The sequence below is a fragment of the Diceros bicornis genome, chromosome 15 (assembly GCF_020826845.1).
Source record: "Diceros bicornis minor isolate mBicDic1 chromosome 15, mDicBic1.mat.cur, whole genome shotgun sequence".
Classification (NCBI taxonomy): Eukaryota; Metazoa; Chordata; class Mammalia; order Perissodactyla; family Rhinocerotidae; genus Diceros; species Diceros bicornis.
This window is the reverse complement of record NC_080754.1, coordinates 35,991,463-36,007,235: the sequence shown is the minus strand read 5'-3', so window position 1 is coordinate 36,007,235 and position 15,773 is coordinate 35,991,463. Positions and strand designations below refer to the sequence as shown.

Here is a 15,773-nt window from a genome sequence, read left to right as displayed (position 1 = left end):
TCTGCTGACTTTATTGGGATTCCTGGTATATTTCTAGACTGGCTTATTAGACAGGTGATTTATGAGTCTTTGAAAGGAAGTTGTGTTTATTAGGAACCAGAACAGGGTCACTTAGCCATTTCCCTTTTTGTTTGGGTTAACCAGCTGGTGGATTAGAGTGACAGTATAGAGAACGTGTAGATAGTACAGACGTTAGAATCAGGTTGTCTGGGTTTAAATTCAAGGTCCTCTGCATGTAGCCATATGACCTTAGACGAGTTACTTAATTTCTGTGACTCAGCTTCCTCTACTGTGAAATGGGGCTAATGATGGCACTGACGAAGGATGCTGTGAAGACTAAATGAACTAATGCTTGTGAAGTGTTTAAGACAACACCTTGCCCATATTAAGCATTCAATAAATATTGCTAGCATTGCTCTTAGTAGGAAGACATTTGAATTTAGTAAAACATTTAAAAATATTCTACATATTTATGGATAAGATAGAGACATGTAGGCTGGATTATGGAATAGCCAGTGGATGAATTTATGGGTCCATGAATGAATATACACCCATTAGTAACGTCGGTGGAGAAAGAGTCTACCTCTTGGCGGGAGGGGGCTCAAAATTATATTGCAAGGGCGAGAGTTTGTGACCATTTTTGCAAGTTACCAAACCCCTTCCCACTCCCCCATCCTTTTTTCTCCCAAGAGGTAACCATCATTAACAATTTGGTATGTGTCTAGTTTTCCCCTGTACAGTTATATTCCTATAAATATATATTTATTTTTTTAGTTAAAAAAAAAAACCAAAATTATTTGTACAAAGTTTTCATTCTTTGTTTTTTCATAAAATATCAGGACTATCAAAATTGAAACAGTCACTTGGAGCTGCGGCACCATGTTTGTCTTATGTATAATCATCCGGATATCCATAGGCAGAGTGGTACCTATATTGTTTTCCCTTCTTTTCACCCTAGCCGTTGGGAGACTTTTCTTTGTCTCTTCCTTTGTGTCTTCCTTCCTTGTACTTTCCCTTCTCTTCCCTTCCCTTCCCTTCTTATCTGTTCCCTCCTCGTTCTTTCTTCCCTCCCTCCCTTGCTAACTCTCTGCCTTTCTTCCTTTCTTTATTATTATTATGTTTTTGCTTGCAGAAGATAGTCCCTGAGCCAACAACTGTGTCAGTCTTCCTCCGCCGCCACAGCATGGCTTGATGAGTGGTGTGTAGGTCCACACCTGGGATCCGAACCCGCAAACCCTGGGCCGCCAAAGTGGAATGCGTGAACTCACTATGCCGCCACCGGGCTGGCCCCTTCTTTATTATTCTTTTAAATCTCTTGTCGTTCACTTAAATTGGGTCTTAGTGACTAGGCATTTACATGCTGTTATAGTCCTTCGGAGAAGCAGGCTTTGGCCACCTATTTCCAGTTCTGAATTGTCAGGTCCCCACCAATATATTTTCTTGGCTTCTGTGTCCTTGTCCTTAACACTGGAGGTTGTGATGCCCTTGTCCAGCCTCAAGAGGCCATGTTGAGCATGAGTGATACACGTGTCATATGGTTTCCCATCCTGTATGTAGGGTGATAGGAGGGTGGCTTGCATATACATGCACATTCCTTGGGCTTGTGGAGGGGTAGGTTTTATTTTGGTCTGGTGCCCCTGAGATCAGTGAGCTCAGCACCTCTGTCATGAGACTTGCCCTGTGTTTTTCTGGCTGCCCAGTGTCCTTAACATAAGTGATATCCCTACACAGGACTCTACCGGATCTGACTTCAGGCCACCTCTCCACCTGCTCCCTGACTCCTCCTGTACACCCCATGCTCATCCTTTTCATCTCATGTGGAGGGCCATCCTCCATGGCCGGCTCCGCCAGGCAACATCCTTCCACACCCAGCTCAAATCCCACCTTCTCAGAAATGTCAGCATTCCCATTTGGAGTCAGTCTCCCCCCTCCTACATTCCCCGTTACATGGTTTGTGCTTTCAGAAACACTTTCACAGATCACCTTGTGTTTTAGTGGGTGCTAGCTATTTCTGATCTCCGATCTCCAGAGGGCAGGCATCCCTGAGCCCTTGGAGCCTAGCTCCGTGGCTGACATCTATAGCTACTCTGTAAATGTGTGTTAAATGGAATTACTAAGGAGGCCTGAGGGGTTGGAAGGTTAATTACAGTTAACCCAAGGAACTAATCCAAGGGCCCCTGGAAACTGGTTTAGGAGCATATACCTTTTTTTTTTAATTTCAGTACCATTGGTTTATAACATTATATAAATTTCAGGTGTACATCTCATGCTTCAATTTCTGCATAGATTGCATCATGTTCACCTCCCAAAGACTAATTATATTCCATCACCACACACACGTGCCTAATCATCCCTTTCACCCTCCTCCTTCTCCTCTGGTAACCGCCAATCGAATCTCTGTCTCTATGTGTTTGTTTGTTGTTGTTTTTATCTTCTACTTCTGGGTGAGATCATAGGGTATTTGACTTTCTCCCTCTGACTTATTTCGCTTACCATAATACTCTCTATGTCCATCCATGTTGACACAAATGGCTGGATTTCATCGTTTCTTATGGCTGAGTAGTATTCCATTGTGTATATATACCACATCTTCCTCATCCATTCGTCCCTTGATGGGCACTTAGGTTGCTTTAGGAGTGTATAGCTTTTAAGAGCAGCTATCAGCTTTTCCCCAGCCTCTTCCTTAATCCCGTTTCTCTAGAGGCAGAGGGAAAGCTGGTGTTTGCTTAAGATGCTGGTGATATTCCCAGTGAGTTTAGGTCAGAATGTACCACCTCTTCTCCTAGCTCTCAAGCTCTAGAGTATCAACCTCTTTCGATCGGAAAAGCTTAGCTTTTGACGAGGAAGAAGTGGTTTACAAGATGACCTCTGAATTTCTGATTTTGTTTATGAACCTTCTTAATACTAATGCTGGGTCCCATTCTCAGAATTTCTTCCCCCCCCGACCCCAAAGCCCCAGTACATACTTGTATATCCTAGTTGTAGGTCCTTCTAATTCTTTTATGTGAGATGCCACCTCAGCATGGCTTGATGAGCTGTGTGTAGGCCTGCACCCAGGATCTGAACCGGCGAACCTGGGCCGCCGAAGCGGAGCGTGTGAACTTAACCACTGCGCCACCGGGCCAGCCCCAATTATGAACTTTCTTTCTTCCTTTATTCTTATTTTTATTTTTAAAATTTATTTTATTTTAAGTTTTCTTTATTGTGAAATTTTTGTTGTACATTGTTGTTTGTCAGTCCCCATATAAATTCATCCCTTCACCCCTTGTGCCCACCCCCCAGCCCCCTTGCCCCTGGTAGCCACCAAACAGTTCTCTCTGTTGGTTTATCTTCCACTTATGAGTGAAATCATGTGGTGTTTGTCTTTCTCTTTCTGGCTTATTTCACTTAACATAATACCTTCCAGGTCCATCCATGTTGTTGCAAATAGGACGATTTTGTCTTTTTTTATAGCTGAGTAGTATTCCATTGTATATATATACACCACATCTTCTTTATCCAATCATCAGTTGAGGGGCACTTGGGTTGCTTCCATGTCTTGGCTATAGTGAATAATGCTGCAATGAACATAGGGGTGCATAAGCCTCTTTGGATTGTTGATTTTGAGTTTGTTGGGTAGATTCCCAGTAGTGGGATAGCTGGATCATAAGGTATTTCTATTTTTGATTTTTTGAGGAATCTCCATACTGATTTCCATAGAGGCTGCACCAGTTGGCATTCTCACCAGTAGTGAAATAGGGTTCCCATTTCTCCACAGCTTCTCCAGCACTTGTTGTTTTTGTCTTGGTGATTATAGCCATTCTAACAGGTGTAAGATGATATCTTAATGTGGTTTTGATTTGCATTTCCCTGATGATTAGCGATGTTGGATATCCTTTCCTGTGACTATTGGCCATCTGTATATCTTCTTTAGAGAATTGTCTGTTCATTTCCTCTGCCCATTTTTTGATCTGGTTGTTTGTTTGTTTTTGTTGTTCCGTTGTGTGAGTTCTTTATATATTATGGAGATTAATCCCTTGTCGGATATGTGGTTTGCAAATATTTTTTCCCAGCTGGTGGGTTGCCTGTTCGTTTTGATCCTGGTTTCATTTGCCTTGTAGAAGCTTATGAACCTTCTTGAAGAAGACTTTGCAGTTGCCCTTGTCACAAGGAAGGCAGACGTGCCAAGGTGCTGCATTTGTGAAAGTGAGTGAAATTCCAGCCTCATTTTGTGATTCTGACCATTAAGAACAGTGTGGGGTCAGGCTGTGCTGTGATGTGCTCAGTAAATCCATGTTCCACCATCGCTGTTGGGATCTTCACTCAATTGCTGCTTGTGAAACACCTTTTCCTGGCTTGCAGTTCAGATTCTATATGTACTGCTGAATGTTACTTCCAGTGACTCATGCACAGAAAACTTTATTTTATTTTTTTTTATTTTTGCTGAGGAAGATTCGCCCTGAGCTGACATCTGCTGCCAATCTTCCTCTTTTTTTGCTTGAGGAAGATTAGCCATGAGCTAACATCTGTGCCAATCTTCCTCTATTTTGTATGTGAGTCGGTGCCACAGCATGGCTGATGCATTGTGTAGGTCCGTGCCTGGAACCCAAACCTGCGAACCCAGGCCGCTGAAGCGGAGCGCGCCAAACTTAACCACTAGGCCATGGGGCTGGCCCTAGAAACTCTTTATGTTTAACATGCCACAGATACAGAATTTAGGTGGAAAAAGATACGCATAATGCAGAGGAAAGAGAAAAAGAGCAAGCCCAGGACATCTGGTGTCTGTCTTAAATCTGCCAGAGGCATATTGTATGACATGGGGCCTCAGTTTCCAGATCTGTAAAATGGGGACACTAATAATTATTAGGAAGAGTCACTGTATAAGTTAACTGTGATTATTTAGGTATAGCATCCGGCACTGTTCAACGGTAGAGTATCCCTGTGAAGTTGCGTGGACTTGGTTATGAGTCCCGGTTCCAGTAGCTGGTTAAATTGGGATGATTTATATACTCAGCCTTCAATGAGTCTGAGTTACTAAACCTGTCTAAATCCCAGTTTACATGGATTTTATCTGAGATTAAATATACCTTGCACACTAAATTGTAAAGATTAGACAATGTTTGTAAAGGGCCTAGCACAGTGGTGTTTCTCAGCATCTGGCCTGGGGATTGACACTGGCCGCTGCCCCAGCTTCTCTGGAGTGGTGATATGTCCTGGGGTGGCATGCCTCAGAGGTATTGACTGAAGTCTCCCTCCATGGCCATATTTCCTTCCTGTATCATGGGCACAAAACCTTTCTCTCCAGCAACCAGATGCATAGAATAGACCTAGTTATGGAGATGCTGATTTTAGAAGTATACACACCATAGCACGTATGGAGAAGTGCAGCTAATATGGTGGAGGATGTTTTAAAAGCTTTCATATGAAGAGCTATTGAAGACCTGACAGTATTTTACCCAGAGAAAGATGGATTTGGGGTGGGAGAAGAAGATTGAGATTGATAATGGAGAGAGAGTTAGTGCTTGTCCAGGGAGGAGGTGACCAGACCTAACCTAGGACAGTGGCAGGTGAGGATGGAGAAGCGAGGCTGGAAAGAGGGCCTGGGCAGAAGAAAGGGCATGGGAACTAGGAGGCTTAAGGCAGAGGTGGAGGGTTCCGATCAGAGTGTTGGGTGCAGAGGCTGGAAACACTGTATGAACAGCTAGGCTGTAGCTGCAGTGCTTGGCAGGATAAGAAAAATAGGGGCTTTCTGTTGTCACCATCCCGCTGGGTAAATGAAAGGATGGTCCTAGGTGTGTATGTATGTGTGTCTGTATGCATGTGTGTTTGCATTGTGTATGTGCATGTGTGCATGAGTGTGTGTTAGTAACAGGACCAAAGAGATTGGGGACTTACCCAAGGCCATAAAGCTAGGAAACATCTTTCATTTGCTTAAAGTACTGAGTTTAGTAATGACTGTGAGCGACAGAGATGGGCAGGGGGAGTAGGGAAAGGGCCTCGGCCCCATTTCCTGCTCCCTCCCAGGCGGGTAGTGAGTAGGAGTTTTAAAGTTTCACTGTTTGATAGCATCACCTCCTCTGCTTTCCCAGAAATTATTCCTCGAAGTATGACTCGAATCGTTACTCTGTTGGGAGATGTCTCAGTTCAGAGCTGACTTTCTGCTGTGGTTGTTTACTAAAGAAATGGTGGCATTGGCGATTCACAGATGGCATAATCAAGTGGAAAGAACAGGGCTTTAGGGGTTAGGAGGCCCGGATCTGAGTCCTGGCTCTGCTTTGAGAGACCTATGAGAATTGGGCAAATGAGTCTACTTCTTTGTGCCTCCGCTTTTCCTATAGTAAATTGGGGGATAACGATTCCTATTTGATAAATTTGTTGTGACAGTGCTTTGCAGATTGCAATGTTGGTCATAGTACAATAGAGGTAAGGGGGTATCTGGACTGGGGTTCCATTTCTACGTGCGTGAAGTAGTAGAGGGAAGTGGTGAATCAGTCAGCACCTGTGAGTGGTGCAGATCTCTAATGTTATGGTAATGCCAGCACCTTCTTTGTTAGGGGGTTCTTGGAACATAGTGATTAACGACTGTAGAATCTGCTGACTGCTTGGTTCTACCCTGCCTGGGGCTGACCACCAGTAGCATCATGCCTCCCTACTCCCGAAGCCCCCCACCCAGGGACTGAGGATCTCCTAGCTCCTGTGTTGTCTCGGGAGAATTTCTGAACTTCTGGGCCTTCATTTCTTTGTCTGCAAAGTGGGGATAATAATCAACTCAGCTTTGCCTGCCTTATGAGGATTAGCTGAAGAAAGGGATGTGAAGACCCTTTGTAAGTTCTACTGAACTCTTCATATTTTTGGAGCCCGTTTTCTCTCTCTTCTCCCTTCTGCTGATGGTCAAGGGACGTCTTTGGTCTTGAAAAGATGAACAGGTTCAGAGGAAGAAATGGGGGCTTATGGAGGAAAGTGCCTTTCTAAGGACCCAGAGGGAACTGGAGTCCTGGGATCCATGCCCAGTTTTGTCACAACATGTCAAATTCCACCATTCAATGCAAGCCTGATTTGTTCATGCCTAACACCTACCCAGGGGGAGATAGAAACTTCTAGAAGGGGCATCAGCCCTTTGAAGCCTTGAAGCGCGTGGGAGAGGTCTGGTGTGGCTGCTGCTGTGGGTGTTGAAGTTCCTGTTCACTGCTCCTCGTGTCCAGCAGTGACTAGTTACTTGAGTATTTGGGTTTTGGGTGAGTCAACAGGCCCGTGACCCAGAGGACTTGCGGTATGCTCGGCAGCAGGCTGGGATTAGTCAGAAGGCAAAACTGCTTGTCCTGACCCCAGAACCCACGTACTCTGGATGGATGAGAAAGTCCTCTCTGATCCTCAGTTGCTCTATCTACGTCCACTTCTGGAGGATAGGATTTTCTCTCTTTCTGCTTCGTGAGGTTCATATGGAAATCAAAGGAGAGAAGAATTTTTTTTTGTAAATAATATTGTGATATTCAGATTTCATTAGTTTCTGCCCCTTAAAAGAGGCAGCTGACTTCACTTCTTTGCTCCCTCCCAAAGTAAATGTATTGATACCAAAAAAGAAAACCAGTTAAATTCCTGAGGGCAGTTGGTAAGCAGTCTAGTCTTTTTTAATTTGGTGTCTGAGGTCTCTGACTTTAAGCCTGGACCATTTCAAATATATATTGGGGATGCGTGGTAAGAAGGGATCACGTAATGTAAATCAAAGCACAAGTTCAAGAATCTCAGGTTCCCACTTGGCTTACATGTGCCTCGGATTATAATATTCTGTTCTGGGGCTTTGGCCCCATTTTTTAATGTAACCCGCAGAGATTTGCTTCTCGTAGAGACTTAATCATGGGGCTCCAGAAGGTCCCTATGTAGGAAACTGAGGGCTGGCAAGGCCACATGTTGAAGAAATGGCAAAATCAAGAGTAGAAGCCAGCTCTTTGGATCCTCACTTTCCTGCTCTTTCTGACACATCACTCTTCCCTCCTGTCAGGTGAAGAGAGAAGCCAGATGGTTTGACAAATGGTTCTTGTTGCTGTCAAATCTGCCTTCTCTCTTTGCTCAGACAGACAGTTCTTACCTTCTCTTTTTTGGGGGATTAAGTAGGGTGGGCAGAGAGGGAGGAGGTGGATGAAGGAAGAAAAACATTTTATTCCCCAATTCTTGATGTGGCAGAGATGACCAGTAAGCTCTCATTTCTCTGTCAAGAAGCAAAGCTAAGGCACTGAGTAGTCGTCACCTTGAATTCAAAGCACATAGAGGCCTAGAAATGGCAGGCCGTATTGGGAGACAACATTGATTTCATATATATCCATCTTAAAAAAACATGTTTTAGATGCCATATCCATAAATACTAATAAGGCTGTCTGATTCCAATTTTCAGGTGAGATTAGCATTTTATTGAGTATTTTATCTGTCAGATTCAATACTCGATGTACCATCCTCCCAGGCTTATTAGCATAATTGCTGTGCTTAAGCAACAATAAAAAATTCAGCAGTAAAATAGCAGTTAGTGCAGGCAATTTGTTATCAAAAGCTTTTACTTAAGGATAGCTCCAGCCTGCATTTATTAGCAAGTTAGGGTTATAATTTATTTTTATTTGGAAAAACAAAAAGGGGAGAAAAGATTTTGCTCTTTTGTTTTGGAAATAATAGAGAAATTAAAAAGCATTGCCTCTCTGGAAAATTGTCTGCGTCCCTTCTTCCATTGCCAGGAGCAACCTGTGACAGGAAGAGACTCCACTTGTGAGGCACGTTGGCTCAGACAAAAAGTCACCGTCCTCGGCATTGGAATAAATGGTAGTAGTGCCCATTTATGTTTGTACAGGTGTTTCCAAACACTTTCACGTGGTTCTTTTTGCTTAAATCTCACACCAGTCCAGTGAGGACTAAGAATAGAGGACTGAGTTGAAATGACTTTTTCCAAATGAGGCAGTTGAATGGCAGAGCTGAGCTATAAGACCTGGTCTTCCAGCCCCCAGGCCTGTCTAAGCAATTGGACCCTTCACATTCTTGCCCCAAAATGCTTGTGTGGGCGCCGTTTCTCTTGCCCTGTGATGGACGGTTTTCGTTTTACCTCTTACCATGTATGCGTGTGCACATGCATGCTCTCACACTCACACATGTCTATATGCACACACACACACACACACATATTTTTCCCCCCAAATTTAATAATTTACTCTTGCAACTGTTTTTTCTTTGATGTCCTGGTTGAAGCAATTCTGCCGTATGAATTTTCTCTTGGTATCAAATGTCTTCCATTTCTTGCATTTACAGTCTCTCTCTCTCTCTCTCTGTAGCTAGTGACTGACTCAGGAAAGACTTGTGATTACCATCTGTGAAGGACCCGGTGCAAAATAAATGTTTTATGAGTAACGTGACAGTCTTTGTAGAGAAGACAGAGATAAAATTTAAAAATGTAGAGATTGAGAAGTCATTTTTATTCTTTATCTCTTGAGAAATGAATCAGAAATAAATAAGAACATTAAATGGAGGCTTTTTAGTGTGTTTTAGGCTTCAATTATGGGTAATAATTTTCAAATGGAAGATAAAATTTTGGGTGAAAATGGACAACTGAAGCTCCTAAACTTTCAGAGAATTTAGTGTCTTGAATTTTCTTTCCTTAGCAAGTTCAGAGAAAGATCATATAATCGTTAACTCTGAACATCCCTAATATGCAAGGTAGTGTGCTGGCCACTGTGGGGTTTACAGATTAGGTCAGACAGGGCTGTGAGACTCAAGACATGTTTAGACTATAAGAGAGGATATTAAGAATAAATGAATATTGTTTTTGTTTTTGAGCAGCTATTATATGACAGGAACTCTAATAGGAAATTTTGTTACATTATGCCATTTCATCTTAATGTTTTACACAGTTATTTATTGAATTAATTTTTCTTGAGCACTTATTACATACCAGTCATTGTCATAGTGTTTTACATGCATCAGCTCATTTAATTTTTGTAACAACCCTCTGAGATAGTGGCAAGTACTATTATTGTTCGCATTGGTTAGACGAGGAAACTGAGGCACAGAGAGGCTAAGTAACTTTTCCAAATCACACAGCTAGTAAGTGGTGGAACCTCTCTGGTCTCCCTGTCTCTTAAACATGTGTTCTTACCATTGCACCACTTGGCAAAAAATGAATGAATATATAGATAGGTAGACAGACAGTGCTAATGATGAGTAGGGGACTGTGTAGTTTATTGATGTCAGAGCTGGTGCAGAATCTGGATATTTACAAAGAGCACTAAACTTGAAATTAGAGAGGTCTTCAAATACTAGGATGCTTCTTAGTGTTTGTAAAAACCTCGGTTAAATTACTTCTTAGTAAATAAAATTACTTCAGTGTCTTCCTTTGAATTAGGGATAATAAAATCTCTCTCCTGATGTCAATGTGCGAGTAAATTAGAAAATGTATGTGAGAATCTCCAAAGGTGCCTGGTTTAAGATGGGTATTCAGCCAGTGGCAGGAGTGTCATGAACAGGCAGTTTTGTGTACTGGTTAGAACAGCCACCAAAGCCAGATGGTCTGGGTTTACATCTGTTCCGCCATGTAGTATTGTATGACCTTAGGCAAACAACTTCATCTCTTTGTGCCTCAATTTCCTCGTCTATAAAATGGACTTACTTCATAGGATTGTTGCAAAGGTTCAAGAAAATATGTAAAACACATAGAACAATGCCTAGCACAGCAAGTTGTGTATGTGTTTAGCTCTTATTATTCCATCGGAGGTCAATGATGAAGAAAGACAGGTACAAAGGGAACTGTTGAGGACTGTTTTAGGATCCTGGCCTATTCACTCAAGGACACGGAATGCAGGAGTTGCATTTGCACAGCCACCAATGACCTTGGAAAAGTTCTTGACTTCTCCATCCTTAACCTTTGCTTATCTGCAGGTAGTGGCTGAGAGTTAACTTCAGGTGATAGAGTGCATGGGAAGTGGAATGCATCCACATTCTTGATAACTGGCTTAGTGGAGGGTTGCCACATGGCTACCAAGGGTCAGTTTTCTGTTCAAAGATGGCCTGTAGGGCGGTATTTTTTCTGTGTCTTCCAGGCAGGTTCTGTCTTTCCTCAGTCTGCCCGTGTCTGTGTCCTGTCCTCAGGGCTGTCTCCCGTTTTCCTCCTCTCTAGAAGGCATTGATACATTGGGGCCACCTCTTCCTGCGACCATTTCTCCTACACCAGAAGACAGTAGGAGGGAATTGTGGCATACTGTTTTTTGAAAGGTGATATACCCTAACATATATTTTGCCCACCTTCAAAAAATAAGAATACACTGGAAGGCACTTAATTTTAAAGTTGTGCTGCTGAGGATAGGTCTAAGATGGAAGACTCTTCAGGATCTTGTGCTTTCTTGGGCTTATTGTCCTAAACAATAATTATCTTTACAAAGCTTGTGTGTGTGTGTGTGTGTGTGTGTGTGTGTGTGTGAAGCTTCCTGGAATAGGTAGTGTTGATTTTGGGGGTGTTTCTTTGGCTTATTCGGAATAGAAACAGAAAGAGAAAGTGTTTGTTCATGTCATTTAAAAATGCCTTTATAGGAAAGGACATTAAGATAATATCTTACATTGTGTGTCGGGCTTTGTGGTTTTCAAAGCACTTAAATACACATTTTCTTACATGCATCTTATAGCATCCCTGTGAGGTAGGCAAGACAGAACCTATTATTATTTCCCTTTTAGAGATGATATAACTTAGGTTCAGAGGGATGAACCGAGTTTTCTTAAAGCAGTGATGCATGCAAACCCAGCACCTTTAACTCTGGTTCTCTGCTTTACCACCTGGATTTGGGTGTAATGAGGTCATTCTTACCAAGTGCTACCCAGGTTATATAGAGTTGTAACAAATCTAAAAAATGCTTGTCTTTGTTTTCCTTTATCCAAATCGTAAAAGTTAACTATGATTTGATATTAGCTTATTTATCCCCAAGCATAAATCTCCAAGCATAAATCTCCTCAAGCAATGAATCTCTAGGACTTTCTGTTAACCAGCATGTGTTTTTCAAAAATCAAGTGTCAAAGTATTTCCTGAAACCTGTTTTAATGAACAAGAGAGGTAAAGGTAAAATTCCCATTTTTGCATGAGGTAATTAGGAAAACAGGATGTGCAAACTTGCTATAGGAAGTTGAAGAAGAACACTTGTACTGATGTACAAACTGGATGAGTATATTACAGAAGGTTTCATGCTGGTAGAAATTTTAAGTGAAAGAAGTCCTCATGAAGCATATCAATTATTTTTGGTTTGCATGAAAACCTAATCTTTTCCATGAGTTGGATCCAAGGGGGGTATACCTCCCTACACTCCATAAAACAGAGGCATAAATTGAACTTCTACTTTTGATTACAAGGTGCCTTTATTTGGAAGCTCGGGTGTGTCCTCAGAATACAGAACAGAGGAATGGAAGGTGCTCTTGTACTTCTTAATGACTAGGAGGCAGCACTGTGCTTGCTTGAGGGCTGGGAAAGACTGAGTTCTCTTTGGCAAATGTCTTTGAGTCCCTCAGACACGTGGCAGCAAGTAAGCCCAGTGCTGTATTATTAGCCTCATGTACCGGAGTATGGGTTAGATTGTATGTATTTTGGAAACATTTCTTTCCTTCACACTACCTTGTTAAGTGGCAACTTCTGAGTGAATTGCCAGCTTCCTGACATTGTCTTGAAAAGCTTGCTTTAGAACGAGGCAGAAAATGTTTTGGTTTGGACAGATGACTTCCTTGACTTTCTATCTTTGATGGTTTCCTAGGCCTACATAATCCAGTAATGTTACTGATGTGGGTGCTAAAATTAGCTCTGATTTATGCCCCAGATACAGATCAGCAGCAGTTTTTCAGGACACATATAGCTATGAATTTTCTGTCTCCATGAAAGTCTATGTACCATCTATGTTTGTCTTGTAATAATTAGTTACAACTCTACAAATAAGGTTAGAAATGAAATCACTTGCATGACAAATGAGACGTAACAAGTTGAAGATTCCCTTCTCTGAGTTTCTCTCAAACCCTTAATTCTGTTTAATCTGGCATTGATTTGTCCTGTGTGTGTTGGTCTGGTCTCTTCTGCTAGATTTTGAACTCCTGGAGGGCAGGTGTCATATCTTATTAATCACCATGATGGTGTCTGGCACATAGTAGGTGCTTATTACTAAGTAGTTGGGTCATATGTTAAGAAAAAGATGATTTTCCTTGAGAGAGAGATCATTGTGGGTGTTGCTCCTTCAGTGCCCTCCAAGCTATGCTGGGTACCTTGGGGAAGTCAGAGATGCAGACACCAGGGCTCCTTTTTAGGAAACCACAATCTAGCTATGTCATGTTGTTGAGAGCACTTTGTAAACTGTGAAACAATGCACAGGTGGGTCATCCTGATGAGTTTTAAGTTTAAAATGGCTTAGGCTACAAGGCTCTGCTGCCTCCTCCCACATTTGAGAGGTCCCTAACACAGCCTCACTTTCTTCACATATGTAGTGGGATAATCATGAATGGATCATTGAGGGGATAAGCAAACTTGCTGTCAAACTGAGTGCTAAGTAGTTTGCTATTCTTTGGTAGATAGGAGACTGTTTTATTTTTAAAAGGTAGATTGCTGAATGGGTAAACAGAATGTGATGTATCCAAAAAATGGAATATTATTCAGCAATAAAAAAGGAATAAAGTGCTGATATACACTACAATATGAATGAATCTTGAAAACATTATGGTAAGTGAAAGAAGCCAGTCACAAAATACCACATGTTATATGATTCCATTTATATGAAATGTCTATAATAGGCAAATTCGTAGAGTCTATAGAGCCAAAAAGTAGATAAGTGGTTGCTGGCAGGGATGGAATGGGGGATAGGGAGTGACTGCTAATGGATAAGGGTTTCTTTTTGGGGCAATGAAAATGTTTTTAAATTAGATGGTGGCAATGGAATTGTAGACTTTAAATGGGTGAATTGTAGGGTGTGTGAATTATATCTCAATGAACCTATTTAAAAAAAGTACATTGCTTTTCAATCTACAATCTCTGATGGTTGCTTCAGCGAATCAAATCATGTATAGCACCAAGTTTTTAACTCATCTTGATGTGTTTTGGGCCAAGAAGTCATGCGTACTTAACAATGATGACCACGCTTAGGGAAACATTGATAACACAACCAGAGCCACCAAACTTGAAATCTCTTCTCCCCCAACTTCATGCACAATCTTTTCAGGAGCTTTAAAATTTTGTACTTCCAGAAATGTTCTTTAGTGAGATATCCGATAAGAAATAACATGGTACTGACAGCCCTGATTATATAAATAGGCGTTTGGGATTGTGTTCATGGTTCGCTTGTCAGTACAAGAGAAATGTGTGATTATATTGAATGATGGTTAATTTCCTTATCCACCCATTTTAAAAATAAAGGTGTACGACTGGAAGACAGGTGCCCAGAGCAAAAGGGAGCTCTGCTGCTTTGATAACGAACCCCAGAAAGGAACAAGTTCCTATTTAGGAGCTGGCATCGGAGTCCTGGCTAATTTCAGGTTATAGCTGATGAGTTAGGGAACTGTGGCTAGTGCCTCACAAAGGATTTTTTATGTCTTTTGTTTTGTGTTTGTCTGGACAGCTGTTTCCCCTCCTCATTCAAGATCATTGTCCCACCCTTTCTGACTAACTTATTGTGTCAACAGAGTTAGAAGAGCACCCAGCGGATTGTGTAGAGTTTGGAGGGGAGTTGCGCTTTCTAGCTTTATATGTGAACAGTTCATACACAAACTCTTTTCTTTGATTAAGTATCCCGTGAAACCAATTCACATGAACTCCAATTAAACTTTAATGAACAAGTGGGTGTATTAATATCAGCTGAGTAATGCAGGCAGCGCGGATTCCAGTAAGTGACTCACTTCTCTGAGCAGCTCATTCCCCATGCACGGTTAGAGTTACTAGAAAGCTTCCAGCTATATTGAGTGGATCTGGTCTGGGCCTTGTAATTCTAGCAATCCTCCGGGCTTGTTATTCATCTAGTGACAAAACCACAGTTATCCAGACCTCTGTTTTCAGAGGAAGGATTGGGAATGGGGAGACTTATTCACATTGAGCAATTAGGCCCTTCATGGAGCAGTAACCATATAGACTTTTATTTTCTCCATCTTCCATTTTTTTAATAAAGTGAGAATTCCTTTTCTTCTTCAACCCAGGGGCAATATAGATGAAGGTCAAGGCAGTGAAGGTGGAAGCCTTAGTTGTGAGCTGAACTTACCCTCCCTGAGTCACTTCTCATCCCCATCTGCTGTTCTGCCTCAAGTCTACAAGCCTTTCCATAGTTATCCCAGAGACAGCAAGATGTGCTTGAAATGGTGAGCTTTTCTGAGCGCAGATCCTGTTCCTTCTAGAGAATGATAACTATACTCACTTCCTAGGCAAGATTAAACAAGATGATGAATATAATGCTCTTAGTTTCATGCCTGGTACATAGTAAGTTCTCAATAAATTGTTAGTTAACTGGTGCCACTAGAGGAGGGCCAGGGAGGAAGACATGGAGGGAAATGGGGCTCAGTCCTTGACAATGAAGAAACTTAGACTCTCCTAGAGATTTGACTTATGCTTAAAAACATCTGTAATTACAGAAAAAAGACCAAAAGCTTGGAAGAGATAATGAGCAGTGAAGATTCAGGGACTGGAGCGATCCTTGAGGTTGGCTGCTTATGTGAAGGCTGGGTGATCTTGGTCTGGGGGTCAAGGTAGGGTGAGGTAAGGGTTTGGGAAGGTAGTTTGAGGATGGACGAAGAGCATGAACGAAGGCGGAGGCCCTGTTGTACAC

General features: G+C 41.9%; 1 protein-coding gene across 6 annotated transcripts in view; it reads left to right on the top strand.

The window, feature by feature from the left end:
- The window catches only part of LPP (LIM domain containing preferred translocation partner in lipoma), a 646,929-nt gene that overhangs the window by 119,339 nt on the left and 511,817 nt on the right, over nucleotides 1-15,773 (top strand). The gene's annotated exons all lie outside the window — the stretch shown is intronic.